The sequence below is a fragment of the Anas platyrhynchos genome, chromosome Z (genome assembly GCF_047663525.1).
Source record: "Anas platyrhynchos isolate ZD024472 breed Pekin duck chromosome Z, IASCAAS_PekinDuck_T2T, whole genome shotgun sequence".
NCBI lineage: Eukaryota > Metazoa > Chordata > Aves > Anseriformes > Anatidae > Anas > Anas platyrhynchos.
The window spans coordinates 9698269-9725349 of record NC_092621.1 but is presented as its reverse complement, the minus strand read 5'-3'; the positions used below and the strand labels follow the sequence as shown (position 1 = coordinate 9725349).

The following is a 27081-nucleotide window of genomic DNA, read 5'->3' as shown; positions in this document are numbered from 1 at the left end:
CTCAGTACCTGGACCCCTGTGTTGCTGAGAGCAGAGGCGGGCACAGCACCGTGCCATGAAGTACCCAGGGATGGATGTCCTGGGGAAACGTGTCTCCTGTTCCCCAGGGGGAAACTGAGGCACGGGGCTTCATGTGTCCCATCACCTCAGGGCAGGGCTGGATGGAGCAAGCAGGCAGCACGACAGCAAGATAAAGGAGGGGGCAGCAGGGCGATGAGGCTGCTCTGATACGGGGTGCGTGTTCCTCCTAATGGCTGTTTCAGCCTTCAGATGGCAGACGAAGGCCAGAGCTTGGCTAATGAGCCTCACAGGTAAATTATTCAAGCAGAACAGCTAATCGCAAGGCCAGAGACAAGGGCCTGCTCCCCGCTCCGGCTCCATCCTCCTCCTCCTCCTCTTCCTCCCCTGCCAGACCTTTAACCCCTTCCCTGCCCCAGTGGATGTCCCCAGGGTGAGGCCGGAGCAAACACGGGACAGCATCACCCTTTGCAGGAGGCAACAAGAGGGCTCTGGGGAGGTTGTTTTGGAGGGGTGAAGGGGTGCAGGGGACTTCGGGACAGGTTTTGGTGTCCCAGTGGCCGCGCGGTGGCAGTGTGGGCTAACAGCACCCGCCTGGCACCCGCACATGGGGCTGGGGGCTGGAAATACAGCACTGGGGGGGATGCTGGGGGGATGCCATGGGCCTCTGTCTGCTTGCTGCTGTGCTCAGACTGGGCACAGCCTCCTGCATGACAGCAGGAGCCAGTGAGAGACAGCCCAGGCTTTGGAGACAGGACCCCCCAAATCCTATCACGGTCCCATGCCCCACCTGCGTGCTGCACTGCTGCCGACCTGCAATTGGCCCCACTGTGAATAATTTATCTCTGTTGTCCCCTCTATTGTGCCGGATCCATCTCGGCAATCTGTGCTGAGGAGGCTGGGTTGGCCTCGAGTCCCTGGTTTGAAAGGGGCCACCCGAACCACTGCCCGCTTCCATCCCCACTCCGCAGCAGCCTGCAGAGGTGCCGCATCTTCATGGGGAAAACCTTTAGGATCCTGGGCACTGCGCTGGGATGGGAGGCCCAGATGCAGACCCCAGCCTCTGTGCTTGTGGCAGCTTCCACTGGTCGGCTGTGGTGCCTCTAGCCAGCAAGAGGTGGAAGGGGAGGCTGGGAAGGAAGGTGAAATCACCAAAGTGTCTCTGCCTCCATCGTGCCTAAGCAGCATCCTCAGCCCACAGCAGCCGAGGGGACACTGCCACACAAACCTGCCTCACTTCAGCTGTCACCCTCCCTTTCTCGGTGTGCCCCCACTGCCTGGGGACATTCCTGCAAGCTCTTTATTTCCAAACAGCCATCAGTCCTGAAGCAACAGGCGTCTTGGGGGGGCAATGCAGATGGTGGCCTGCAACCCCCCTCCTCAGCAAGGAAAGGTCCTCGCCGGCACAGCTCATCCTGCCCATCAAGGGCTCTTACAGACTGCAAATAAAATAGCAGGCTCCAATCGATCCTGCGCTCCGTAATGCTGTCTTTGGAGGTGGGCCAGGCTGTCGGCCGATAGAGAGAGCAAGAAAGGCAGCGAAGGAAAACAAAGCCATCAAGGGAGCATTAGAGGCTTTTTCTGCCCTGAGGCCCACGGAGGGCTTTGGGCAGCGCCTCTGGGTGTGCAGAGCCCAGCTCCGACCTCTCCCATCCCACCAGGCTGATGTCCAGCTCTCAGTCCCCATTACCCAAAGATTCAGCCCCATTATCACATAGCCCCCTTGAGCCTGGGTGCTTACAGCCTCGGTGTCCCACAGCCACCCGGCACACGGGCACTTCTCCGGGGGACACGGGAGCGGCCGCACGCAGCATCCCTAATCCTGGCAAATATTTACTTCCCTGTCGCCTCGCGGAGCTGCCGAACTCTGTCAAGGCAGAGCTCCTTCCCTCTCGCTGCAAACACTGCCTGCCCTCTCTAATCTGTCTATTAACCTCTCGCATGGCAGGAAGCCACTTCTCCCACGTGCTCTGCTGACGTCCTCTCTGCAGGCCCCGGGTGGTTGATACCCAGTCCCCGGTTGCTTCCTGGTCCCCTCGTCCCCTCTGCACAGCAGCTTGGGCTCTTGCTGCAAAAAATCCTGAAGGGGTGAAAGGGCTTACCCCTCTTGCAAGCCGTGCAATGCCCCTGCAAAATGCAGAGCTCTGCCGGGCAGTGAAATCTGCTCCATCAGGGTCACCAGCCCTGCAAACCCCACAGAAGTCCCATGGCAGGGACGGGGTCGCCTTCCCCATCACGCACTGCCCCGGGCTCTGCATCTCTTTGACTGCTGTGTCTGCAGCCCGTTGGGAATTGCTGCTGCCTGACCAGTGCCAGCACCTCTGCCTGGCTGGTGACAGCGCAAGGACAGCCCCTAGGATGAAAGCAGCCCCGGATGCCCTGGCACAGACACAGGGTTTTGTCTCTCCCGTCACCTCTAAAGCCCAGTTGTCTTTGTACCCCGAGTCCCACTGTGCAGGGAAAAAGTGTAACTGATCCATTTTAGAAACCACTAAAAATGATCTACAATAGCTTTTGCTAGCCCTGCTAGGTCATGAGATAATGGACATTAAAATTGTGGCATTTTTATATATAGAAAAGTTATTTTAGGTCATTTTTAGAGGTTTCTGAAATGGATCAGTTATAATTTTCCTCTCCCGCTGAGGGCTGAATGTACTAAAGATGCCTTGTTCCACAGGTGGAGGGATACAAAAAAATAGTACCCATAAAACTTTTAAGAGGCCTCTAAAACACTTCTGTAGGAGGTATTTCTTCTCTTTCACTTGGGGCACATTCAGGCCCCGGGCTGCTGGGGGATACCGATGTTACATTGCGCTCGCGGGATGACCTGCATAACTCATCATCCCCAGCTCGTGCCAGCAAAACCTCCAGGGCCCATGACAGCATCGTGTGCTCGTGCCAGAGCTCCAGCCCTCACACAGCCCGCGTGCGTGCGTGCGCTCTGCCCCGTGCAGGGGACAGCCCCAGCACCAGGCTCGCTCCTGTGCCTCGTGCCCTGCTTGTGCCAAAAGCGATGGGAAGCCCCCTCCTCGTCCTCACACAGAGAGGAATTTTGCACCACTGCCATGACCAGCCCTGCCTTGCAGCTTTGCTCATTTGCGAGCCATAATCAGATAAGTGAAAATACACCCAGGTGGCCAAAAGAAAAGCTGCAGCGGCTGGGGGCATGGCGGGAACCCTAATGGGGTGGAGATGCCAGCCCGGAGCATGTGGGGAGCAGAGACATCACCGTGCACGTGGGAGCAGCACGCCTGCACGCACACCTGCCCAGCTCCTTTTGTTCCACACACACCAGCTGCAAACACAATGCATTATTTATCTAACGCCACTTTTCCAAAATCGTATGTGTACAACAGGCTGGTATGAAACAACAAAGAAAACAGCGATGAATAAATCATGTTTCCACTGCCCGGCTGAGCCTCCATCAGCTGCACACCTTCTGCCTGTGCGTTCCCTGCAGCACGGCTGTGGCTGGGACAGTCCCTTCTGTCACCACAAATGCTGGGGTATGGCTGTGTCCCATAGCTGGATCCAGGGAGGGAGGTAATGCTCTGACCGTGCTTCTCTTTGCTCTGATACCCCTCATTTGTGCTGCTCTTGGACATCCTCCCACTTGAAGTTACACACCAGAGAGAGATCCCTCTCTGGAGGGATCACAGGTTAGCCATCACAGGTTAGCACCAGAGATGCCCACACTCAAACAGTGCCTGGCCCAGCCCTAAACCCTCCCAAGACAACACCAATGAAAATGAAAAAGCTCCTGGCTGCTCTTCCCCAGGAGGTCCTGAAATGGGCCAGGGACACTGTGGCCCTGCCTGTCCCCAGTGCAGGGACCCAGGTCTGTAACTGAAGTCCCCCAGCCCCATTGCCACCTAGAAGCCAGCTCCCCAGCCTCAAAGAGAGAGAATTTATTCCCTAGAAGGTGCCGAATAAAAGGGTAGACTCAGCAAAAGATAAATTTCTTAAAGGCGCTGTTTTACACTGATTAAGGCTCATAAACCAAGCTATGGATTTTCTCATTTCCCTTGCAGAAAATTCACACCGAGAGGCAGCGCTGTAAATTTGGGGAGGAGGCACGCGGCATTACTCACCCGTAACAGAGTTCAGAGCCCTGCTTAAGTGCAAATCGTGGTGCTAGCCCCGAGCCCTAAATGCTGCCCCTCAGCAGGGAGGTGTGATGGGTGAGAGCACCCCAACTCCTGCACAGGACCACTTTTGGGGTGCCAGGCTGGGTGCTTTTGGGACCACCACACCATGGGGGTGCTGGGCACCTCCATCCATCCCCTGGGACCCTGATGTCCCCTGGGGCCACCACAGTAGAGAGCTGCTCCCCATCAGCCCGTCCTCCAGCTGAAAGCACGGAGCAGCTTTGCTCCGAAGCAGTATTAAATATTGAACAAAGGCAAGCAAATCTGTTATCTGGGATAATTGGGAGTAAATAAAACATTTAACCAAACCAAATGCAGCTGTTTCTACTTGGAGCCGGCACAGCAGCGGGGAAGCCAGCTCAGCTACTCCGTGTCCTCGTTACGGCAGCTGATTATTGTTTTGTGTACAACAGTAGCACCGCCAGCCCTCGGACGGGGACGGGACCCGCGGTGCTGCGTGCCCACCAGGGGCAGGGGCTGGTGGGGCTGGAGGGCAGGATGTGGCCCCCGGGAAGGACTCGGGGCACGGGAAGCCCTCGGCAGGGCTGGGATTTGCTCTCCAGCCCGGGGAGTTCACATCCAGGCCAGCTTTCCTCCCCCAACACCTCTGCGAGGAGATTTGCCTGTAACACAAACCATTTCAGAGCCAGGTCACTGGTTCGCACATAGCCCCGGGGCAGGAATGACCAAACCTCCTTACCAGCTGCTCGGCAGCCCCTGGGACACGGCGTGCCGGGACGCCAGCCAGCTCCTGCAGACCTGAGGAGTGGGGTGGGACAAGGGGATGTGTTGATCCCATGGGAAGGTGCCGGCAAATAGGGCCATGGGCGGACAAGGGGGTGGAGAGCACATCCCTGGCCACAACGTGGGGCTGGGGCATCCCGGGGTACCAGGCTGCTGTGCCCAGCTTCAAGGGGCTGATGTGCTTTTGCTTGCTCACCTCTCGAGTCTTTTCACCTCTGGGGCTTGGGGAGCAGAGCTTGATGCATCTGCTGCAGCTCTCACCTAAATGCTGGGTTTATCCCCTCTAAAATGTCTGGGAAGGATGCCGGGCATGAAATCCATAGCGTTTTCCAGTCCCTGCCAAAATACGCTCTGCTTCCAGGGGAGTTTTAACCATCTTTCCTCTCCTGGCCCTTCTCCCTGATGTGATGTCAGATATGTGGTCCTGAGGTGGTGCAGGGGCACGGTGATTCCTTGCACCCAGATGTGTCTTGCAGCACCTGCTCCTCACCCCAAAGAGCTTGTGGTTGGTGCACATGGGAAAATACCCCCACTTGACCTCCAGAGTGGAGTAGCTGTCTCCCTTGGTACACTTCAGTAAAAGTCTTGGCAACTAGTACCCAAAACTGCCCCAAAGAATTTGATTTCTGCCATGCCCGGTCCCGCTGTGAGCCCCACAGAGTCCTGGAAACTGAACCTGTGCAGAGACCCATAAACTGCTCCCAGGAGCTCAGCTAGAAGCCCCAGCTCAACTTTGCGGGGTCTGTGGGGTTCCCCCAGGGTTCCCCAGTTGGTACTGAGGAGCCTGAATGCCTGTGCCACGTCCTCCAAGCCTGTGGGATCTGCCAGAGGGGACTCATCATCCCCTTCTCCCTCTTTTCCTGGCTCCAGGCACAAAAACCCACACAACCCACACCGTGCAATTCCCCTGCCCCTTCCTTCACCTTACTTAAAGTTTGCAAGCAAGCAATCCATCCTCCCTGCCTCTCCAGATGGAGAAGAGAGGGAAAATACCAGGTGTAATCAGATGCAACTGAGACCATCGGCAGTCGCGTATCCTCGGCAAAGCTGTCCCACCAGAACTCCTGGAAATTGTAAATTTATCCAGGAGGAGCCTCTGGAGGGAAGCTACAAGCACTTTGTCATGTACCGAGCAGCAGGCTAGCCACAAATATTACCAGCTATCACTCCCAGCTGGGGAAGCGCAGGCTGCCTCTGACAGTCAGCAGCTCTCCGAAAATGCCTCTTCTCCCCTCAACGCGCCCGAGTGGCAGCTCCATGCGTCCCCAGCTCCATGCTGCTCACCTCGGGATGCTCTCCTGCTAACCTGGGGATGGGGAGACCTGCTGGCAGAGCGGTCTCTCACATGGCAGGGGATGGAGAGGAAGGAGTAAGAGGTTTCTGGGGCTTTGGAGGAGAGGCAGGGATGTTTTTGTGCTTCTCCTGCTCTGCTCAGCCTCAGCATCCCCAGGATACTGACTCGCATCCTCCCGTGCCCGTTCCTCAGCCCCAGGGACCCCATAGCTCTTTGTGTGTGACAGCCCTGGCCCCCGCAGCGCTGGTGGCTTCCTCACCCTGCCAGCTGGGAAACTAGCTGCAGACACCTCGTGAAAATGGCTGGGCTGGAGCCAGAGGTCCCCCGAGAGGTGCTGGAGTCAGCTGTAGAGAGCTCACAGATGACCAAAATGTTCCTCATATGGCTTCTTTCTGTGTTGTTCCCACCCCAATACTTTGCATGTCCCTGCAGCAGCAGCCTGCCTCACGAGCATGGCTAGCAAAGCCTCCTGGCTCCTTCCCAGATGTCCTCTGTATAAAGCACCCCAGAAAATCTCAGCACGGACTCTGGTAGGGACGGGACCATGATGGATACCTCAGGACTGTGGGGATGGCTCCGGCTGTGCTGCTGCTAGAGGCTGCTCAGGGATGCTGCCATCCCATTAATGATGTGTACCTGGGAAAATGCTCAATTTGTCCCAGAAAATGAGGTCTCCACAACAGCACCTCACTGCCACCTTCCTGCTTTGAGGAAACACCAGTCAGACACATCACCAACAGCGGGAGGGTCTCCTAATCAAGCCTAAATTCTCCCCTGTGCTGATGGCACCATGGGGCAGAAGCAGGCAGGAGGAGGGAGCCCATCTTTAGAGCATCTCTGCAGCCCACCCAAAGTGGTGAGATTCACTTCTTTCAGGGGGATGAAAGCCAGGAGAGAGTTCATCATTTCTGGAAGGGGTCAGCTGGTGAACCAGCTCAGCTAGCACCGCTGCTTGACACAGACCCAGCAATTTCACTTCTCCCCCATTTCTCAGGAGCCATGCAGGGAGCAGCTTTGGCTCTGCCAGCTTCAAGGGACAAAGTTAAAATCCCTGGGTCTCCAGCATGGGAACACCAGCGGATTCTGCAGAGGAAATGGGAACAACCTCTCCCAGGAGAAACATCTCCCCTTGCTTCTTCACAAAGCTTCAAGGCTAGCCCCTATCCTGAATTAGGCCCTGGCCTCATTCCTATCTTAGGGCACTGAGATCCTTGGGACGATGTAAGGCACAAGCCCCAGACGTCACTGCATTTGGAAATAATAGCTGCATCCTCAACACAACCGACATCAAGGGAGGTCCTATTATTCAGCCCATCTGCAAGGGAACAGAGCTAAAAAAAGGCTCTTCGCTTTATGACAATGATGCTCAATTTCTTCAAATCCCATGTCAAATGGTTAAACCCCCGCAGCTGGCAACGAGCAAGCCCTATGGGATGATCCTGGCATGCATGGCCAGGGCAGTGACGGCAGCTCGAGGGGCTTGGGGAGCCCCTTCCCACCCGCCTGAGAGCCAGCGCTCTGCAAAACAAAGCCAGAAGCACTAAGTGACTCGATTACTCCCGGTGACTGCTTTTGCTTGCTCTAATTGTCACCTGTGAAATCTCTGCAAAGTTGTCTTCATTTTTTTTCCCTCCTTCCTTCCCTCAGCTCAGCTCCGCCACGAGCACCCCACCAAATTCCCTTAATCTCCCCTTTAGGTCATACACCATCTTCTAAGCCTTTAATCAATTTTCCTCTGGAGCCCCTGCAATTTAGCAATGACCTTTTAATAGCGAGACAACCAGAAGCAAATGCAGCTCCCACAAGCTCTGTGCCACCGAGACAGTGACACTGCTGCCATCCTGCCCTGGAGGTGACAGCCTGGGCACCTGGCACCGTCCATCCCTGCCACCTGCAGCATGTGGGCAGCAGCCCTGGGCACAGGCAGTCCCGAAACTGCATTTTGTTTGAGGAGAAGCAGCTTCCCAAGCACACTCTTGTCTGCTTCCAAAGAAGGGCAAATAAGATGCAATTATTTTGGAGTTTTTTTAGCCTAACGCACCATTTTTTCTGCCAACCCCTCCAGAGCAGTGGCACTGGGTTGTTCACACTGAGCTGAATTGTTACGAGCTGGGAACAGACCCCGAGATGCAGGGACTGGGGTTGATTTTCCTTTCTGGAAAGCAGGAGTTTTGCAGAAAAGCCCAGGGCTTTCTTCCTTTGCCTTTTCCCCACACCCTCCAAGGTCAAACAGTCCTGGACTCTCAATAAACTGTCGCAGGGGCTCCAGAGGATTTCAGGAGGTATTTGATAGGATTTCTGCAGGCTTGAAGCGTGACTTCACAGGTACGGGGGGGAAATACCCAAGAGCTTTGAGAGGGAAACATTATTAGAGCCACTGAAGGATTTTGCTGCACTCTCTGAAGCATTGCACAGAAAATTGCAGGAGAAGAGCAAGTCCCACAGTCCGGAGCTGTGGCAGAAGGATGCTGCAGTGCCCCGGCTCTGGTGACAAGGACAGGGCACAGAGTGCTGCTCCTTGCACTGCAAATGCCTCGTGCAGCAGGGATGAGCCTCCCCTCGACTCAATCGGGTGGCTCAGCATCCTTCTGAGATCAGGGCAGCGGTGGGGACGGGTCTGAGGGCAGGGGCAAGAGCTGCAAGGATGTGCTGGGGAACAACCCATGGTGCAGGGCAGTCCTGGGTTTACCCCAATACTTCGCCATCCTCTCCTGGAGCAGAGAGAGCAGCTCTGGCTGGGTTAATGCCAAGCAGCTGGGTCTGTCCCATGCTGTATGTGCCACCAGCATCACAGGGAGGAAGGCAGCATGCCTGGTAATAGCTGGGTAAGTGCTGTGACATGGGGTTGAACCTGCCAGGGCTGAAGCCCTGGATGTAGTACCAGAGGATTTGGGCTTTGTGCAAACAAAGATGCACAAGGGCATTTTCCAAGAGCCGTTCCCGCAGCTCAGCCATGTCCCGGCGTAATGAAATGCAAATGAATTTTGAGGTCATAGCTCACACACGCATCTCGGTGCCTGCATCTCCTGCTTTCTGCACTAATATGGGCTGGAAAGGCGAGAACTGGGGAACGACCCAGAGGGCAGAAGCGTGGTCTTTGTTTCTCCTCATCATCCCGATGCTTTACTTGGACCCTTGGGGAAGTTTTAGCTTGAACGCAGCCCTCTCTGTGAGCCAAATGGGTTGCAAATGTATTGGCATGTGTTGTGTCATCTGCAGCAGCAGTTAATAGGATCCATTTTCCAAGGAAGGGGAAAGAAAAGGAAGAAGAGGGGGATGCTTAAATCTGCAAAACAAACGTCCATCACCCCTTCTGAAGCGATAAATCCGTGGCAATAGATTATATATGAAAGGTTGGTCTAGAGCAATAATCTGCCCGGGCTTCTCACAACAATGCAGCTGGATTCAGATGTCAAACTAAAATACTTAGCACTTAATACCCTCAAAACCTTGTACAAAGAATGGATGAAATGCAGGCCCCGGTGGGGTTATCGGGAGATTTGTCTCTGATTTCGCTGGCAACAGCCCCATTAACTCCCTAATTTTCAGGAGAGGGCAAGGGACCACCCCGCCCGGTGGCACCTACTCGGTGACACTGCCTCCCACCCAGCATTTGCCAAAAAACTTGAGGGAGAAGTGATAAAAGGAAGGGACACCTGACAGCCGAGGAAATGGAGGAGCTGAGCAGCCAGGGCATGGCCAAGCAGGACAGAGGGGTGAGATCCCCTGCAGGCATCCCCCGTGTGGGGCGGTGAAGCAGGGTGCTGGAGCCCTGTCCTCCCTCCTCGCCCGCACGCCTTCCCCTCCGCCCCAGCAGATGTTCTGGGTCCTGTTCCCCAGGACGGATCCCGGCTTGATTTATTACTGGACGTGACTTCTGGAGTTCGTCAAAGGCACCCGCCCCCCCTTCCCCTGCCTTTCCCCACACCCTTCCCATTTTGTTTTACGTTCACTTTGTGGTCTCCCCACCATCGCCTGCAATAAACAGAAACTCATTTCCAGTATAAACAACTGCACACTCTGCCCCAGCGAGCCGCGCGACCCTGCCTCTCCAGCTCCCCACCCCGCGCTGCTTCGGGCTCTGGGAAAACCGTTTCTTCCTTCTGTTTTTTTTCACCCCCCACCCTCCTGGCCCTTTGCACTTTTTTTTTTTTTCCTAGATTTATAATGTGCCAGCCAGAATCAGAGTGGTTGATCCCGCTCCACGTCATGTACGTGCCATTAGAAGTAACCCCACCGCTACGCCTCGGTGAGGAAATCCACCCGAAATCCCCAAAATCGCAGAGCACACACCGAGGAGCTGGGGATGGAAGCAAAGCTCTGCTCGAGGCTTAGCGCTGAGGCAGGGGTGTTGTCATGGGGAAGGCCAAAAGCCTCTCAAGATGATTTTTGGCCTAGGACCTGTTTCTGCTCAACCATCCACCAGCTCGTGCTGCTTGTCAGACACAGTGACCCCCTCCTGGTGCTGCTACCCCAACCGTGGGGCAGATCCTGCCCTCCCCAGGTCCCACACTGGGAGGGATCAGAGGGCAGCCAAGCCTGGGACAGAGGTTTGGCATGGAGAGCTGGGATGGATTCACCTCTCCGAAGCACTCTCAGGGTTGCCTTTATCCACTTTTAATCACCTGGCAGGGAGGTGGCTGGGCCAAGCTGGTTGTCTCTGCTTGTGCTGTGCTCCATGGGGAGAGGCAGGCACCTCAGGGGGGCAGATCACCAGGCGGCTTTCCAGTTGCTCCTCTCCAGGGAACACAGCTGTCTGCAGCATTTTTATGGATGCACGGGGAGCGCAACCAGCGCACTTGCACTAGAAAGCCTCTTAACTTTGCAAATGCAATGCTCATTAATGCCTTCATCACCCAGGGTGGGCGTGATGTGCAAAGGCAGCAGTGTGGATGGGAAGTGCTGCTTGGCCCAGCTCTCCTGACCCTCCGTCCAAAGCTTTGCTGATTCACCAATGGAAAAGGCAAACATTTCTGACATATGGGTAATTAAAACCTGGAGGATCTCACCAAAGGCTCTGGTGGATTCCCCGCCCCTGGAAGTCTATAAATCAGGGCTGAGTGTTCTCCTAGCTGCTCTGCTGCCTTTCAGTGACTTGCCCAGGCTATGCAGGAGAGCATCTGCTAGCAGCAGCCCCCCTTGCCTCCCTAACATCCCACTCTGGAGATGCACACACCTGCCCCTGCAAAGGTGTGAGGACATTTGCGTCACTCCCTGGGACAAACCAGCCCAGGACAACCAGTTTTTTAGGAGTTAGACATTTAATTCCAGGCAAGGAGCTAGTCAAAGCAGCCGATGGTTTCATTTCTGCTGGGAGACTAAAACAAACATTTACAGGGATGTAAAACCCCGTGTGGAATCTGAATGCAAGTGGAGGCTGCGGTACCGTGGAGCAAAAACCCCGCACGAAGCACCAGGCACCTCCCAGCCACAGCTCCTGAGCTTTGCCCTCTCCTAGTAGGGGCAAAATTTGCAGCTATAGCAAGCAGCAGGGAGGGGTTGCCCATCTTCCCAGCTCTGCAATCCTCCTGGGACAACCACATGGGCAGGACCCCGGCTGAAGCAGGATCTCTGCTCACCCGCTGCAGTGAAGCCCGACGGCTCCCGGTGAGCCTTGCACGCGATGCAGGCTGCTGGCTGGCCCCGAGGAGGCTGTGTCCTCGCAGAGGGAGCTGCTCCGGGTGTTTTAAGTCCCCCTGCCCAAGAATTTTCTGGGTGGCAGAGGTCTGGCAATGCAGAATGACCTTGGTGTGGGTGTGCTGCAGGTCCTGCAGATGGTCTGCCCATCGCATTTGATGGGAAAGCTGAAGGGCACAGGTGGCTTCCCCCGCAAAATGCCAGATTTCTATGCGGAGTGACGGGGAGAAAACACTAATTTAGAGAAAAACACACACAGCCTGCAAGCAGAAAGATCCTCTGAGCGGAGAAAAAAAATCTATTATGTGCCGAGACTCATTTTATCTCGATGGCTTGGTTATGATCCCGCACCGTGCCCCCTTCCACTGGCAGCATGGTACGACATGACCCCGTATCACGACGAGAGCAGTTGGTGTTGCAGCGGCTAGACGACAGCATGAGAGTTACAGATGGCTACAAGGAGCTGTGCAGGCCTGCTGGCCTCTCTAACAACAAATCCATAGCCATGGATTATCTGTCTGCCGAGATAGCTGGTAGCATTTCATCAGCCCTTCACACCCCATTGATAAAGGGACTCCTGGTACGAGGGGCGGCCAAGAAACCACTCTTCCCCTTTCCCATGGCTGAGCAGCTGAAGCTGTTCCCAGCCGGCTGGAGCCCCGTAGCCTTTGCTTTATCCACCCAAATCGAGCATCCTCAGCGTAGTTAATCACGGCAAGCACCGAGGCTGGAGGCAGCAGAGGCCACCGAAGCCCGCGCTATTCAGTGACCCTAGGGAGGAATGTGGCTGACTCACATCATGGGAATCCGACCTCCACCGTGGCCCCGCTGCTTGCTGAGATCACACACATCCATCTCCTGGCTCCACAGCTCCCGGCAGTGCTGGAAACGGGCCGGCTTGTGACCGCAGGTCAGGCCTCTAACCCCGATGCGATGCTCTTCAGGCATCCTGGTGTGCGGCGCACACCCTGCTGCAGCGCCCGCATCCCGGCCCCCATCCCTGTCCCTGCTCCCGTGTGCAGGCCTCTGCCTCTCTCCAGCATGGTATTTGCAGCTAGGAAATGCTCCACGTGTGCCAGCGCTGCAGCTCTGCTGCCTCTGATTCTCCTCCAAGTGACCCACAGGGTCCTGTTAGAGCTGCCGTTCCAGTGATTTTTATTTAAATCAATATCTTCCGTGCTATCCCTGAAGCGCTCGCTACCAATAACCTCTCTCCTCTCCCAGGATGACTTCAGCTGCAGGCAGATTTCCCTTGCTCTGCACAGGGCTACGGGCTCTCGGTGCTTCTCTGCGGCTGCCCCTCTCCATCCATCCCCTGCTTTTGGAGGTTTTGCTGGGTTTGGGGACACCATGGGGAAGGTGTCCCACTCCTCCAGCAGCACACCCCCAGGGGTTTTCATTGAGTAGCAGGTTTTCTGTAGGATGCATGGCTTTTGAACCACACCTCTGCAACCCTTCTCATTACTACCGGCACATCCTAGACCTGCAGTTTTGGCTGTGCGATCACGTATGCCCCTCTGAGGAGAGCAGAGGTTTGTCTGCCTGGCATTCCTCATCGCAGAGCATGGAAGGAGTCTGGGTCACTTGGTCACCCGAGTCAGCAGAAAGGAGCAGGGTAAATCCCCCAGAGCTGATGAGCTTCTGCTAAACACGCAGCGCTGGAGAAACATCCTGTTTTCCCGACATCTCTGAATTTACAAGAACAAATCCCTTCCTTGTTCAGGCTGCTTTCCTATCAGAGGTGGAAGGTTTGGCAGCTCCTTCCCTGGCACAAGCACGGCTCAGTGTGACAGCCTCAGGGGGACGGTCCTGAGGCTGGGGACCTGCTGGGAGAAATGACACACAGCCCTGGGTCCCCGGGACATGGTGCAAAACCACGATGCTGGGCACAGCCCCTGGCTCTGCCCCGACCCAGAGCCTGCAGCACCGGCTTCCCCCAGCGTGGTCAAAGCCAAAACCAACAGAGGAAAAAGCGAGGCATAAACCCGTCATCGCCGGGGCACATCAGCACGTTATGGATTTCCCATGTCAAAATAATGGATCCAAACTCACACTGCCACCCGGCCTCCAGAAGGGCAGCGCCGCTCCTGCCCATAGATTATGTTTGATGAAACCGAGTTAGTAGCGTTTTTATCTGTCAATTAGGAACCATGAAACAGTTATTAAATAGAGTCAGAGCCCTCCTTGCTGCTCTCTTGGGCAGTGCAGGAGACACATAACAGCCTGTAATGAAGCATTAAGCAGCAGCAGTTTTGTTTCTGATAGGATTGGAAATGATAAGCCAGCGAGGCATGGCCGGATGGGGGGAGCGGGTCCCCGGCTCAGTGGCCACATACCAGCAGCTGCTACGGGGAACATCAGGACTGAAATTTTTCCCCATTGCCCCAAAAAAGAAGTCTCGGTGGGACCACTGCCTGGCTGTCTCTGCTTGCTCAGCCCAGGGACACTCCTCTTTTGGAGGTCACCAAATACAGGGATGCTGTCACAGCCCTCTGGCACACCCTCTCCTTCCCACCTCTTGTGTTTTGGGACCCTGCCCTGCAGCTCTGCACCACCTCAGCCCCAGGTTGCCCAGGAGGGTATTTGCTCAGCCCCATATCTCCTGCCCAGCTCCTGCAGTGCCCACTTGCATCCCAGGGGACACCCCAAAGGGAATGGAGCAAAACACCCTGCTACAGGGAACGGCCCGGATCCGGCCACACCAAAGGGTTTCACATGCTCATGTCTGTGCTGCTCGCTTTGCTCGCTTCCAACAGAGGCACAGCAGCAGCACTGTTTGTGCTCCTGGTGATTTTAAGCAAAGGGCCAAGTTTCTGGGGTTTTCCCGTTCGGAGCTCACTTTGATTTGCATAAAACACAAACCTCTTCAAACAAGAATAAAACAATTGAAACCTTGAAACCAAGTACTTAAATCTCCAACTTCCTGATTCACCCAAACGTTTCAGCTGACTCTGACTTCTAGAGCATTTTCCAAAGATCACAGTGAACTACAAAACCCATTCATTCCCTCTTTCCCCCTGAGGGCAAAGCCTTCAGGAATCCCTCTCCTGAAATTGTCATTTCAGTGCAACGAGGGTGCCCACCAGCTCCTTATCAGCTTTCGGAGAGCAGAAGGGAAATGCATCAGGGTGAGTTATGCTGTCTTATTGCAAGCCAGCACCATCCGCAGCTCTTTTCCCAGGGATCTCGCAGAGTTTTGGTGTTTGCAAGCTATTGAGGGACTCCCGGCCAAATTGCATCCCTGCACCTGAGTCTACAATCACAGCATCCCTGCGGCACGGCCCGCAGCACCCGACCTCGAGGCTAAGCCCTCTCCTTTCCTTCCAGCCATGCAGAAATGACAGCGAGACCTCAGCCCCGCGGAGATCTGAGCGTGGAGAAGTGTAGCTATAGTAACATACTGCTCGGGGCTGCCAGGGAGTGACGGACAGGTTTCAGCCCGGCAGCAGGAGGGACATCGGTACCCTGCACCCCACTCAAACATAGCCAGTGGGGTGCTGGGAGAGGGACACGGAGGAGACGGTGCTTTCCAGGGAAGGTGGGCTCCTGTAGGAAGCCTCCCCCTGAACCCTCTGACCCATGGGGAATGAGGCTACACCCCCAGCACAGGGTCCTGCTTGGCACACGTGGTGTGCTGGGGAAGGATGGATGCAGCAGGGGAAAGGGAAACACAAGTCCCTGCCTGTGGTGGGCACATGGTGTGCAGTTTCCAGCTCCCTTCCCACCTCCCTTCCCACCTTCCCAGGAGGAAGGCCACGGTGGGTTGCTGGATGTGGGCACAACACCAGGACGGGAGGTAAGGAGCAACCCACGTGGCTGTCCCATCTCTAGCACAGGGAGGTTGCAAAATGAGGGACAAATGCGGCTCAGCATCCCTACAAAGCACTTTCCCCCCCGGCTGACCCTTTAGCCTTGGCCTTTGCAGTCCTGCAGCAGCAGCCAAGCAGCAAAACCACACCAGAGCCCCCCAGCAGCACCACAGAGGGATGCAGGCTGGGAATCCTGCATGGGTTCTTCAGTCCCAGGCTCAGTTCCCTGGCTGGCAGGAGGGGCTGCAGCCAGGCCAGCACTTCCCTGCCTGCTGTGTACCCCGGAGGGAGCTCCTCGAGGTGGGGGGAAGGCGGCCAAGCCCCCCTCCACGTACCTCCCTGGCCTGCCTGAAATCTGCCCGAGAACAAACTCTCAGGGATTAGCGGTGGCCACATCCTGGTGAGAACAATATTAAGGGATTATGAGATTAGAAATACCATTTACGCCGAGAGGAATAACTCTAATTCTTATCTGATTGTCTACAGATGTCAGCAATCAAAGCGCCTCTTTCATGCAAAGCAGGGAGCGCTGCAGGGAGGGAGGTGACCAGGGCTCGGCCCCCTCCCAGCCCGAGGAGAGCCAGCTCCTGCTGCCAGTGCTACACCCGCATCGCCTGCCTGCAGATTTCGTTCCCTTGCAGGGGAAAAGATGCTCGGCAGCAGGCTGCATCTGCCTCTCCTCGTGTCCCCAGCACCCTGTGCAAGCTGCCGGGGCAGTGAGACCACCACAAGCAATGCCAGCCTGGTCCCCTCAGACCCACAGCTGAATCAGGGGGTGTCCTGATTCAATTTGCTGCCCTGGACTAAACCCTTCTGCCTTGGGCTGCATCCCCCTGCACCACCTCCACTGCTTTGCACAAGGATGTGGTGTGGCAGGGTGCGTGGCTCCCTCTGGGTGACACGTAGCTCTTCTCACTCCTGGAGGGGCCAGAGGGCTTGAAGAACAGACAAATAATCCCAATCTCACCCTACACCTTTGTGATGTCCCCCTGCACCCTCAGGGCTTGCCTTACACTGAGTTTGGGTGCTGGAAGCACCGGGGCTCAAGGCGGTGCCATCGGCACGGCAGCTCCCCAGGCTCGCCGAGCACTTTGTGCCACCCAGATCCCAGCTGGGAGGGAGGCAGCTCCTCCTGGGGGGGGCTGCGAGGCTGTGCCCAGCCGTTCCAGGAGGTAAGTGCATCTGGGCACACTGTGCCAAGCTCCTTTCTGCACGCAGGGGCTGAGCTTCATGGGGAGCCGCTCCCGGCTTCCTCCCAGTGCCGTCTGATGGCACATTATCTCTGCCTGGCTCCTCATCTGAAGCCCTCTGTCAGCTCCTCCTTCGGAGAGGCACCCTCTATCTCAGAGGACACTGTTCACCTGGGGCAGCATCTCAGCCCCATCCCGTGCCTGGGAGCGCAGCATCCTCCAAACATCCCTGCACCACCAAACCCCGGAGTCACATCATCAAGGCACCAACGGGAGAAACATCAGCTGTGAAGCTAAATCTGCAAGACAGGGACATGCAGCTTCCTTAACTCACAGGCTTGAAGGCCACGGGAGAAAATTAGTTCATCTCACCTGACCTCCTGGGTTGCACAGGCCATTACATCCCACCGTTACCCCTCCACTGAGCCCAATAACTCGTCTTTGACTGAGACATCTTTCAGAGAGGCAGCCAGCCTTGCTCTGCAGATAACAAGCAGCAGAGGAGCCACCACTGCTTTTGGCAGTTTGTTCCGATGCTTAATCATTTTTTCTATTAAAAATATGAGCTTCATTTCTAATTTGAACGTGGCTGCGCTCAGCTTCCAGTCATTGGCTCTAGTTATGGCTTTGCTTGCTAGTTTAGCACCCAGTGTCTTCTCCGGTTGGAGGCAATTACCAGCCGGAGTCAGGGCTTGTTTCCAGCTCCTTCTGAAGCCGCTGAGCAGACTATTTTAAGTCTTCCTCCTTATGGTAGTTCCCCCTGCTCCCTCTGCATCTTTCTGCACTTTCTCTCATTTTCCAAGGTCCTTCTCAAATGACTCACCCCATAACAGATTAGAATGGGATAAAATAGTTCAGTCGGAAGGGAACCTTCAAAGATCATCTAGTGTGATTGCAAAGCACTGCAATAATGTCCTGGGTCTGATCTGCAGTGAGGTAAAATTGCCTCCTCCTTGAACATAGGCAGTGTTTGGTAGAGCTGGCTCACCCTTGGCTCCAAATGCAGCCCCAGACTGGTCTTTCTGCCCATCTGTCCCAGTGCAAGCCCACAGTTTGGGCTGCATCCATCCTAGCACTCTCACAAAGGAGGTATCTTCCTTGCCCTATGCAATTTTGCTTTCTTTCTCCTAATTAAGCCCTGGGGTGTGTGGCAGCACAGTCCTCCCAACCCCTCCAGCCTGGGCAGCTGCTCTGCTTGCCCCTGAAGCCCAGGCAGAAGGAGGTGGGGCAGCAAGGGAAGGGAAAGCAGTGACGTTGAAGCAGTGACCTGATCTGGGACTTTATTTCACCATTATGTCTGATGCAGTAGGTCAACTGGAGGGACAGAAAATCCTCCCTCCCATGTGTGCAGTTCTGTCTCCCTGCTGCAGACACAGCAGAGGCAACACAAGGCAGCTCGCCCCACTTTGGTGCATCTTACCCCAGCAGGGAAACCCCCTTTCTGCCAGCACACTGCGCTCTCCTTGGGGAAAAATAGCTGTGGTGGTGCAAGGGGATGAAATGTGGAGCAGATTCCTGCAGCGTGCACCCTGCCCCAGTGCGCTCTGCTCGCTGCAGGTGCTCGCCTTGGGCAGGCTGGGGAGCCCCGTGCGGGGCTGTGCTCCAAAGCAAAGCTGGAGGAAACCCCACGCACCTGTGCCCGGGCTGTTTGTGTTGGAGCCCGTGCAGGCTGGAGCTGCAGATGATTTGGAGACCTGCCTCAGTGCGAGAGCAGCAGATCAGCAGCTGTGCTGAGAGCCCCGGTGGGCTCCCTCCTGCAGGGAGCCAGGCCAGCACGAACACCACCCATGCACTCGATAGGGCCTTGAAAAGGGGCCAGCCCCTGCCCCTGGGACCCTCGTGCCACCCTGCCCGTGAGCCAGAGGCCACCCCTCGCAGGGCTTCTTGCAGCTGTGCCTGTGCAGAGCATCCCCTGCAAATGTGACAGCGGGTGATTGCACCTGGCTGGAGACTCAAGGAAGTCAGGGATGGAGGGACAAGTGGCTGGCATCTGAACTCAAGGTGGAGGCAAATCCCACACTGGAGGCAAGCACATCCCTGTGGGCACTGCACACAACCGAGCTGGAGCATCACGGCCACGTGTAGACACACACAGGACACAGCCAGCCCCAGCTTCCAGGAGGAATAAAGGCACCCTGAGACCTGCGACAACACCACCCAATCTGCTCTGATGGGCATCTCCACCTCTCCCTGTCCCCATTCCCAGGGGCTGTGCCTGGTGCTGTGCACACGGGGGATGCTGTGTGCTCGTGCGCAGGATGGAGCAAGGAAAATAGGCAGGGTCAGGAGTGCTCTGCCAAGGCAGCCTGACACGAGCTGCAACTTCAGCTGCAGTGAGCAAAACTGCACCAAGGACTCAGCTCAGGCTCCTCGCAGTTTCCTGGCACAGACCTGTGTTGGTGGCACAGCTGAGCAATCTCCTGGCCTTTAGAGACAGCCTCCGAAGGTTGCCTTTGGAGCATCCCTCTCCTCTCCCTACACACCTGAGCTCAGCTGTGTAAACCAAGCTTTCCCCACAGACCTGACTCCTGTCCCGCCCTGGTTTTGTGGTCACTTTGTCAAATTTGTCCTCCCGTCTCTGGGACGGGAGTAATGGCCCCTGAACCACTGGCTGTCAGGCTGCCAATCTGGTACCCGGTGTGCCAGAGGGGAGAGGGACAAACAGCACGATGTTATCCACATCCTGCACTCGGCAGGCCGTGCACAGCTCCCGTCGGTGCAGAGGAGACCATTCTGGAGAAAAAACAAGCAGCCATCACCCCAGGGACAATATCATAAACCATTTTAATAAGGCATTCTGCTCCCCCCACCCGCACCGTCCCAGCTCAAGCAAACACTGTCTTGTTTAGTTGGCAGCAAGCGATAAAGACCCCCAGGGAGCAGAGGAGGGGGAGAAAAGGGACATCTGTTTAGAGCATTTCTACTGCGTGGCTCTCCCAGGCTATTTCTATCTCTTCTTGTCAAAATTTATCAACTGCGTAATTGTTTAAACAGCATTAAAGTGCTTGGAGCAAGAGCAACTGGAAATTGTCCTGCAGTTGCCTCTGGTACCGATGCTGACAGCTCGGGAGGGGATTGGGAGAGAAGGGATCCATCGGGCATGGGAACCCTCTGACTCCTTTTCCTGGGGGGAGACACCACCCCGTCTTGCTAGCGGGAGGAAAATAATCTCACTTTACTCTCTTCTCTGCTTTCCAGACCCAAGACTCTCTTCCCTCTCCTCTCCTCCCCTCCCTGACCACACGGACCTGCTGTTAGCGCACATTTAGTCTTTTAAATTATTTACAGCAGACTCACCAGCTCGGGAAACCATAGCTAATGACAATGTCTTTCACGCTGAAGTACACTGGGTGCTGCCTGCGCCTGCCCCGAGCCCCTGCGGGGTCTCGGCTGGGATCTCTCCATGTGCCCAGGCCCCAGTTGGGTTCCCAGCTGCCACTGGCAAATTTGGGGAGGGATGGAGAAGCACTGGGAGCTGGGAAAAATGAGGATTTAATGCCACCTTTCCTCCTTTGGGATTGGTTTGGTAGCACGGTTATCCCTCCTCCTGCCAAGCAGGAGGGATGGGGCTGTGGGGAAGGCACAGGGTCCCCACCACGGGGTCTTTGTGCCTCTGGGGACATCCCCCAGTGGATGACCACCACCACCTGGGTCTGTGCAGCCATACCCCGTGGCTGTGGGGACAGGAGGTGGCTGTGCCCCTGTCCCTCCCCTCCATCACCACCCAGAGCTGGGGACCCACCACGGGCAGGCGGCAGGAAGCTCGCACTAAATATTTTGACAAGGGGCACTTAGGAGCAGCCGAGATTAAATCCTTCCCAGCGTGGAGTCCAGCATAAGCAGAGCCTTGTGCCTCAAGTGCGTGTCCCCCCGGCATGCATGTCCCCAGCCTGCAGCCGCTGTCCCCTGGCCAAGGCGTCAGGATGCTTCAGCCCCGCCGCACCACACATCCCCAATTCCTGGCACGGGGGAGCAGGGGCTGTGGGAAGCTGTTTAGACTGGCCTTGGGCTTTCCTAATTACTAGGCTGTTTTTGTTATCTTACCAAGGATAAACAAACCTCAGAAGAGACGAGGAGGCTGCACTGCCATCCTTCCTACACGGGACGATGGCATGCTGAGACCACGCTGCGTGCAGCCTTTGGCGCTTGTGCCGTGAGAGGACAGGACGGGTGTCCCTGCACGCTGCTGAGCCCCAGAGCCCTTCCTCCTCTTCTCCTCGGGAGAAAAAGGGTGCTGGGTGGGACAAGCGGGGTTAGGATCAGAAACGGGCAGAGAAATCTCCAAAGCCATGCTCTGGGCTCCAGCAACATGACGCAGCGCTACGAGGTCCCAGGAGAAGCGCCGGCTTCTCGCTGCCCTCATGCCACGGGCTGCTCCTGCCGTGACTCCGGCTGAGGGCGCAGCTCTCCAGGGCGGCCGGCCGGCCATGAGCTCATCGGTCACTGCAGTCCAAGCACGGGGCCAGGTCCCCCCAGGCCCCGGGGACACACCGGCCCCAGCACCTCCTGGCTGCGCTCTGCCCCAGGGCGCTGCGAGCCCGCGCACCGACACCTAATAAATGCCACGTGCCGCTCCGCTCGTGCCGAGCCCCACCGCCCCCAGCTCCCCCATGTGCGCAGGGGGGCCGCAAGGATGGGATAGGGGATATTTTTATTGTTTCTGACACCGGCTGCCCCAGATTATCGTATTTTACGCGGCGAGCCAAGGAAGCATCACTCTGCTATGCTGCAGCTGGGCAGGCTGCCGAGCCCGGCGAGGGGAAGGACGGGAGGAAGGCAGCGGGGTGTGGGTGCGTGCACGCGTGGGTGCGAGCGTGCAAGTGTGCATGTGCGTGTGTGTGTGTGTGTGTGCACCCACAGCCAGCAGGCATGGTTTTTGCCCAGCCTCTCCCACGGGGCCACGGCAGAGAGGTTGCCCGCTGCCTTCAAACGTGTTTGTTTTTCTACTCCGGCTCCTAATTCGATTAGGACTAATTGCATTTGGGAGCGTGGTTGGGCTTTTTGGTGGGGTGTTTTTGGCCTGCTCCTTAACAAGCTGGGATGGCAATTTGCATATCATTACCCAGCATGCCTTTCCAGCTCCCAGCCGGGCCAAGACCCGAAATCAGGGCATGGGCAGCAAAGTTCATCCCCCGAGTTTCCCTAGCCGCAAACAAACCTCAGCGTGGCAAGGCGGCGTGCAGAGAGCCTGCACGACCCATGAAATAAAGCTGAATTTCAATTAACCAGACACTCCTGCAACTCAGTCAACCCTGTCTGATGGTCCCTTGCCCGGGGCTCTCTGGGGAGCTGTGGGTAATGCTTGCCCAAGAGGACCCCCAGGGTCACTCCACTTGTGTGTCTTCCAGTGCCGCAGGGCAAAAATCCGCCGCTATAAACCTGACAGCTTCAGGGTGCACCTCCTGATGCTGGAATCTCAGCAGCCACACTCTTTAATTTATTAGCACCATCTATCTAGATTTATTAGCTCCAAAACCCAGCATGGTTTTGGTCCAGTTTCATGAATTTCTGCCCCAGATGCTCTCCGGGCATAGCTGAGAAGGTGACCTTAGTCAGGGCTGTCCCCAAGGGGCAGAAGGGATGCGGGTGGCTGTTTTGGAGGGCAAGAGGGATGGATCCTAGGGGAGAGTGCTGCTGCTGCCAGCTGGCCCCGGTGCCCGGGAACAGCCGCCACCATGTTTAACTTGCTGCTCTCGAAATAGCCTCAGTTTACATGGCCGCGGGAAAGGATTGGATAAGTTCATGGGGGAAAAATCCATCAGAAAGGTTTTAAAAAAAACAATCCCTGCATCACAGATTGCTGGACACAAGCAAGAAAGTCTCTGCACACACTTCGCCCGGGCCCGCTCTTTGCCTTCTGCATCCCCACCAGCAGCAGGAGCGACAGGGGAGCCTGTGGATGGGCACACGCACCCTCACCGCCGGCTGCTGGGGCAGCCCAACCTCTGTCCTTCCAAACCAGCACATAAGTATTGCCCACATGTGGTTTTTCACACCAAATCAACCCAAGGAGGACTGCAGACAGACAGCCGCCTCGCATCACGGGATGCTCACACCTGCCTGGTGCTCTGGCCCGCAGCTGGCTGAGGAGCCAGAGCTGAATGTCTTAAATTGTGAGCTCGTTACCTTCTTTGTTTCTTCAGATTGGATGGGTGAAAAAGAAAAAAAAAAAAAAAAAAAAGCTATTTAAAAAAAGAAAAAGAAAAAAAAAAAAAGAAGATGCGAACTGCAGTCCGACCCTCCGGTCGCAGCTGGAGCCCAGCTGGGAGGAAAGGGACTTCTAAGGCAGAGAGAAGGGAGGCTCTGATTATTTATTAGTGGCCGATGTTTGATCGCTTGCTAATCAGGCCAGAGAACGCACTCGGGCTCTCCCGGCCTCCCTGCTCACATGTGGTTTCTGTTGCTTTGCCCCTTCCCCCCTCCTGCCCCCCCTCTGGTTTTGCTTTGTTTGTTTTTCTGTTAATTTGGTTGTTTTTCCATGTCGTTTTCTGTCAAACCGCATGTTTTTTCCCTTTCTCTCGCCAGCCGCTGCAGTGACAGACACGGGAGGAAGGAGGCCAGCCCGGACCCTGCTCGCCCGCTGCCAGCCCACCTCCCTCCACCGTGGGCAGCATTTAGGGTGGCACCTGGCCCTGCATCCCCATCCCACGGCCACCCCACTGCCTGCATCCCAACTTGCATCCCTGCCACCAGAAATTTGGCAGCGATGGGGTGAGTAGCACGGCCGACAGCACCCAGGCATCCCTGCACAGGGCAGAGGGGCAAGAGGAGCGGTGCAAATGCCAGGAGGTGGGCGGGCAGAGGATGAAGATAAGCAGGTTAGAAAGGGATGGGAGGATGGGAGCGGAAGGACGGACGCCCGCCCGGCTGGCTGCCTCCCTCCCCTGCTTGCACACAAGGCCTCCCCGCTCCCATGTGCGCTCTCCGGCTTCTGGCAGCCTCTCCGCCGCGCGTTTCCACTCCTCTCTGGCCCATTAGCAGTATTTTTATAACATTCTGTAATGCACGGAGCCGTGTGCCAAACCTCAAGAGCACATTATTTCCCAACGTCTTTGTTACATCCATCCCCAGGCCCTCGGGCCGCGCGTTTCCAAACGCTGAGCTGCGGCGCTGGGGGCAGCCGGGAGCCCAGTGCCCAGAGCATGCAAAACCCCCAGCCCCATCTCCTACTGCTTGGACAGCCCCCGTGCTCCAGGCTATGGGGTGGACAATCCGCTGGAAATATGCACGGTGCATTCAGGTTGCCCTCCTATGGCTCACCCCACGCTCAGCTGCTCACTTGAGGACAGGTTTCAGAGCAACGCACGGCTGCTCGAAGCCCTCTGGAACAGGCTGCCCTGCAGAAGTGCCCCCGGACATTTTGTGCCAAGGTGCTTTGCATGCAGGAGATGGGTGACCTGGGACTCGCAGGGACAAGCACGCCTGTGGGCCCTTCCTCCTCTCCCAGGTGGGCTCTCCATCCCCCAGCCATCCCGTCCCTGGATGCACGCTGCCCCCACTGCTGTGTCCCCATCTCTGCAGGGAAGGGGATAGCACGGCTACACATGGCCATACACACTCCCCTGAGTGCTGCTGAGCTCCTGGCCACGTCCCCCATGATTTACACCTGGGCATCACAACCTCCCCTGAGGAACATCTGAGCCCCTCGTGTCCTTCTGCCTGCCTGTTGAAGTGCATCAATGAGCCACCTCCATGCATTTTGTGTGTGTTTTTTTTTTTGCCCCAGTGTGCTGCATCCCAGTCCTTCCAGTGTGAAAACCCACCCCAGAAACCCCAGGGTCACCCTGCAGCCACCGGCACGTCCCACCCCGGCTCCCTCCTCCTGGGCCAGAGCCACTGTGGAAAACACATCGGAGAGCGGTCTGAGCCTCATGCCGGAGCTCCCCCATCCCTCCCAGCAGCTCCCCTTTCAGCACAATCTGATCCCCTTTAGCCATTTCCTAAGCCGTGTTCCAACTCCCATACTAATCCACATTTTCTCTGGTTTAACTCATAATTTCCCATGTGGCATCATAGCAAATACTTCACTGAAGTCAAGACAGATTACATCGACCACATTTCTGGACCTAGAAAATCAGTTCCCTTATCAAAGAGAGCTATCAGGTTAATCTGGTGTGATATATCGCTGGCAAGCTCCCGTTATATTTTCTCCCATTTTCCATTTGTCTCCACATCTTTAATTGTTCTTTCTTCTGAGAGCACTGCGGGGCGCAGGGGGGGTCAGGCTGTCTGATGGGGATTTTTCCTTTTCTCAAGCACAGGAGGCACGCTGCCTCTCCCCACATTCCTGAGTACCACCAGCGAGCCCTCGGTCGCTAATGAGCCTGGCTAATGAACTAAAATCTCCTTACCTGGGGATGAGGTGGACTTCAGCACACCCTTTTCTTTGAGCTTGCTTGCACAGCAGAGGGCCACCTTCAGGTTTTATCCTCCTCCATCTCCCCCAGTATCACCAGCTAGACCTGGAGGGGCTCAGACAGGGCTGGGAGCTGCCCCCGTTACATTTCATCTCCCCTCCAGCCCGGCTGCACAGCTCATCTCTTCTCTCCTTGCTTTCTCTTTACGCATACAGCTAACCCTGCTTGAGTTTCCTCTGTAAGGTCCTGCTCAGCTTGACTCCTGGCAGTTCTCCCTTCATCCCTGCACTCTCTGAACCCCGAGACAGAGCTAGATTTGCTAACTGACACCTCTCCTGCTCCTCCTCTGCTCTCTGATGGCTCCTTATGGTTGTCTGCCCCTGTTTCCCCCCTCCCTGCCTTGCTCGGGATGCACGCTCCAGGTAGTGCTTTTTATTTAGCGAGACCTCTTTGCACGCAGCCCCCAGCCCTTCCGTCTTCTCGTTTTGCTGCTTTGCCCTGCTGAGACGGGAAAGTGCAGCCACAGGCCTGTTTTCACTTAACTCCCTGCCCAATTTAAGCGAAACGAGTCCAAGATCCTCAAACCACAGGTTTTCCTCTGCAGCCTTTATGTGCGCTCACCCTGCTCGCCCGTGCCCAGCTGAACACAGCAAACATCCCCACTGCCACCAGCTGCCACTGGGTGCTGCACACCTCCCACCAGGGATGCTCCCAAACCCACTCCTCCACAGCATCCCGCTCACCTCGGGGCATCAACCACCCCCAGAGAGGCAGGGAACTGCGGGGAGCAGGCAGGGGCCAGGGGCAGCAGCGGTGCTGCGAAAAGAAACCTCGCAGAGAACGTTAAATTAAAATCCAGGCAATTAAATTAATTACCACTAAAAGCATCTCACCTGATTAGTTCCTTGCATAATTAATTGCATTATCAACACTGGGCACTCGCTTACTTATTTACTGCTTGCAGCCCCTGTGGTGTCTGAGCGTGCCCCTCGGCTGCTCAGTGCCCAGCGGGGCTGGAGCAGGCACCGGCCAGGAACACGCAGCAATAGGAAATCAGCGGGATTTTGGCTCTAACGCCAAGCAATTCCCACGGGTGCCCAAGCGGATTGACAGGGATTGCTCTAAGCGAGGTGTTTAGCAGAGGCAAGAGCCATGGCGAAGTCACGGCGATGCCACGGCTGCAAAGGAGACAGCTGGACCACAGACCCCCCTTCCCCTCGTGTCCTACAGATCTGGGCTGCAGCCCCTGCTCATTTTGCAGGGTGTTTGCAGGCATGGCCTGCTGTGCCCCTGGGTTCTGAACACCTCCTCGCCCCGATAACACAGCCAAGGGGTCCCTGACCACACACTTGCCAGCCACACACCATTTGTTGCTGTACTCCCAACCCTACTACCTGTTCCATCCTCCTGCCCTAGGCAGCCCACTCTGCCCTCGCCTGCTTTTCTCATTGATTTCCAGCTTTGTCCAGCACCTCTTCCCCTTGTCCCACATGCCAGCATCCCTCCCAGCAGTATCTGGTACCGCGACATCGATGCCCTGCAGCATCACAGGCTTACACAGCCCCTCTGCCTGACCCTGCTGTGATAGAAACGCACCTGCACGGTGCTGAAGGTGAGACAGGGGGCAGAGAAACGGGGACCTGGGGATTGCCAGCACATCCCTGGGGGGCTCCTGGCTCGTGCCTTGCAGCATCCTCCGTGGCAGCCTCAGCTCACTGCCAGCTGGTGCTCCTGGCACCCCCGGCTCTCGGTTACAAGCGCGAAACCCACAGTTGCTCTCAGCTGTACAAACACAGCAGCCCACGGAACACACAGCTGCTATCAGCTATCAGGGTGGTGTGAAATATAGCACAGCTCTTATCTCCCACAACGGGACCTGTGAAT

General features: G+C 56.3%; 1 protein-coding gene across 15 annotated transcripts in view; it reads right to left on the bottom strand.

Annotated features, from left to right (window-relative positions):
• The window catches only part of CNTFR (ciliary neurotrophic factor receptor), a 173561-nt gene that overhangs the window by 21484 nt on the left and 124996 nt on the right, over positions 1-27081 (bottom strand). The gene's annotated exons all lie outside the window — the stretch shown is intronic.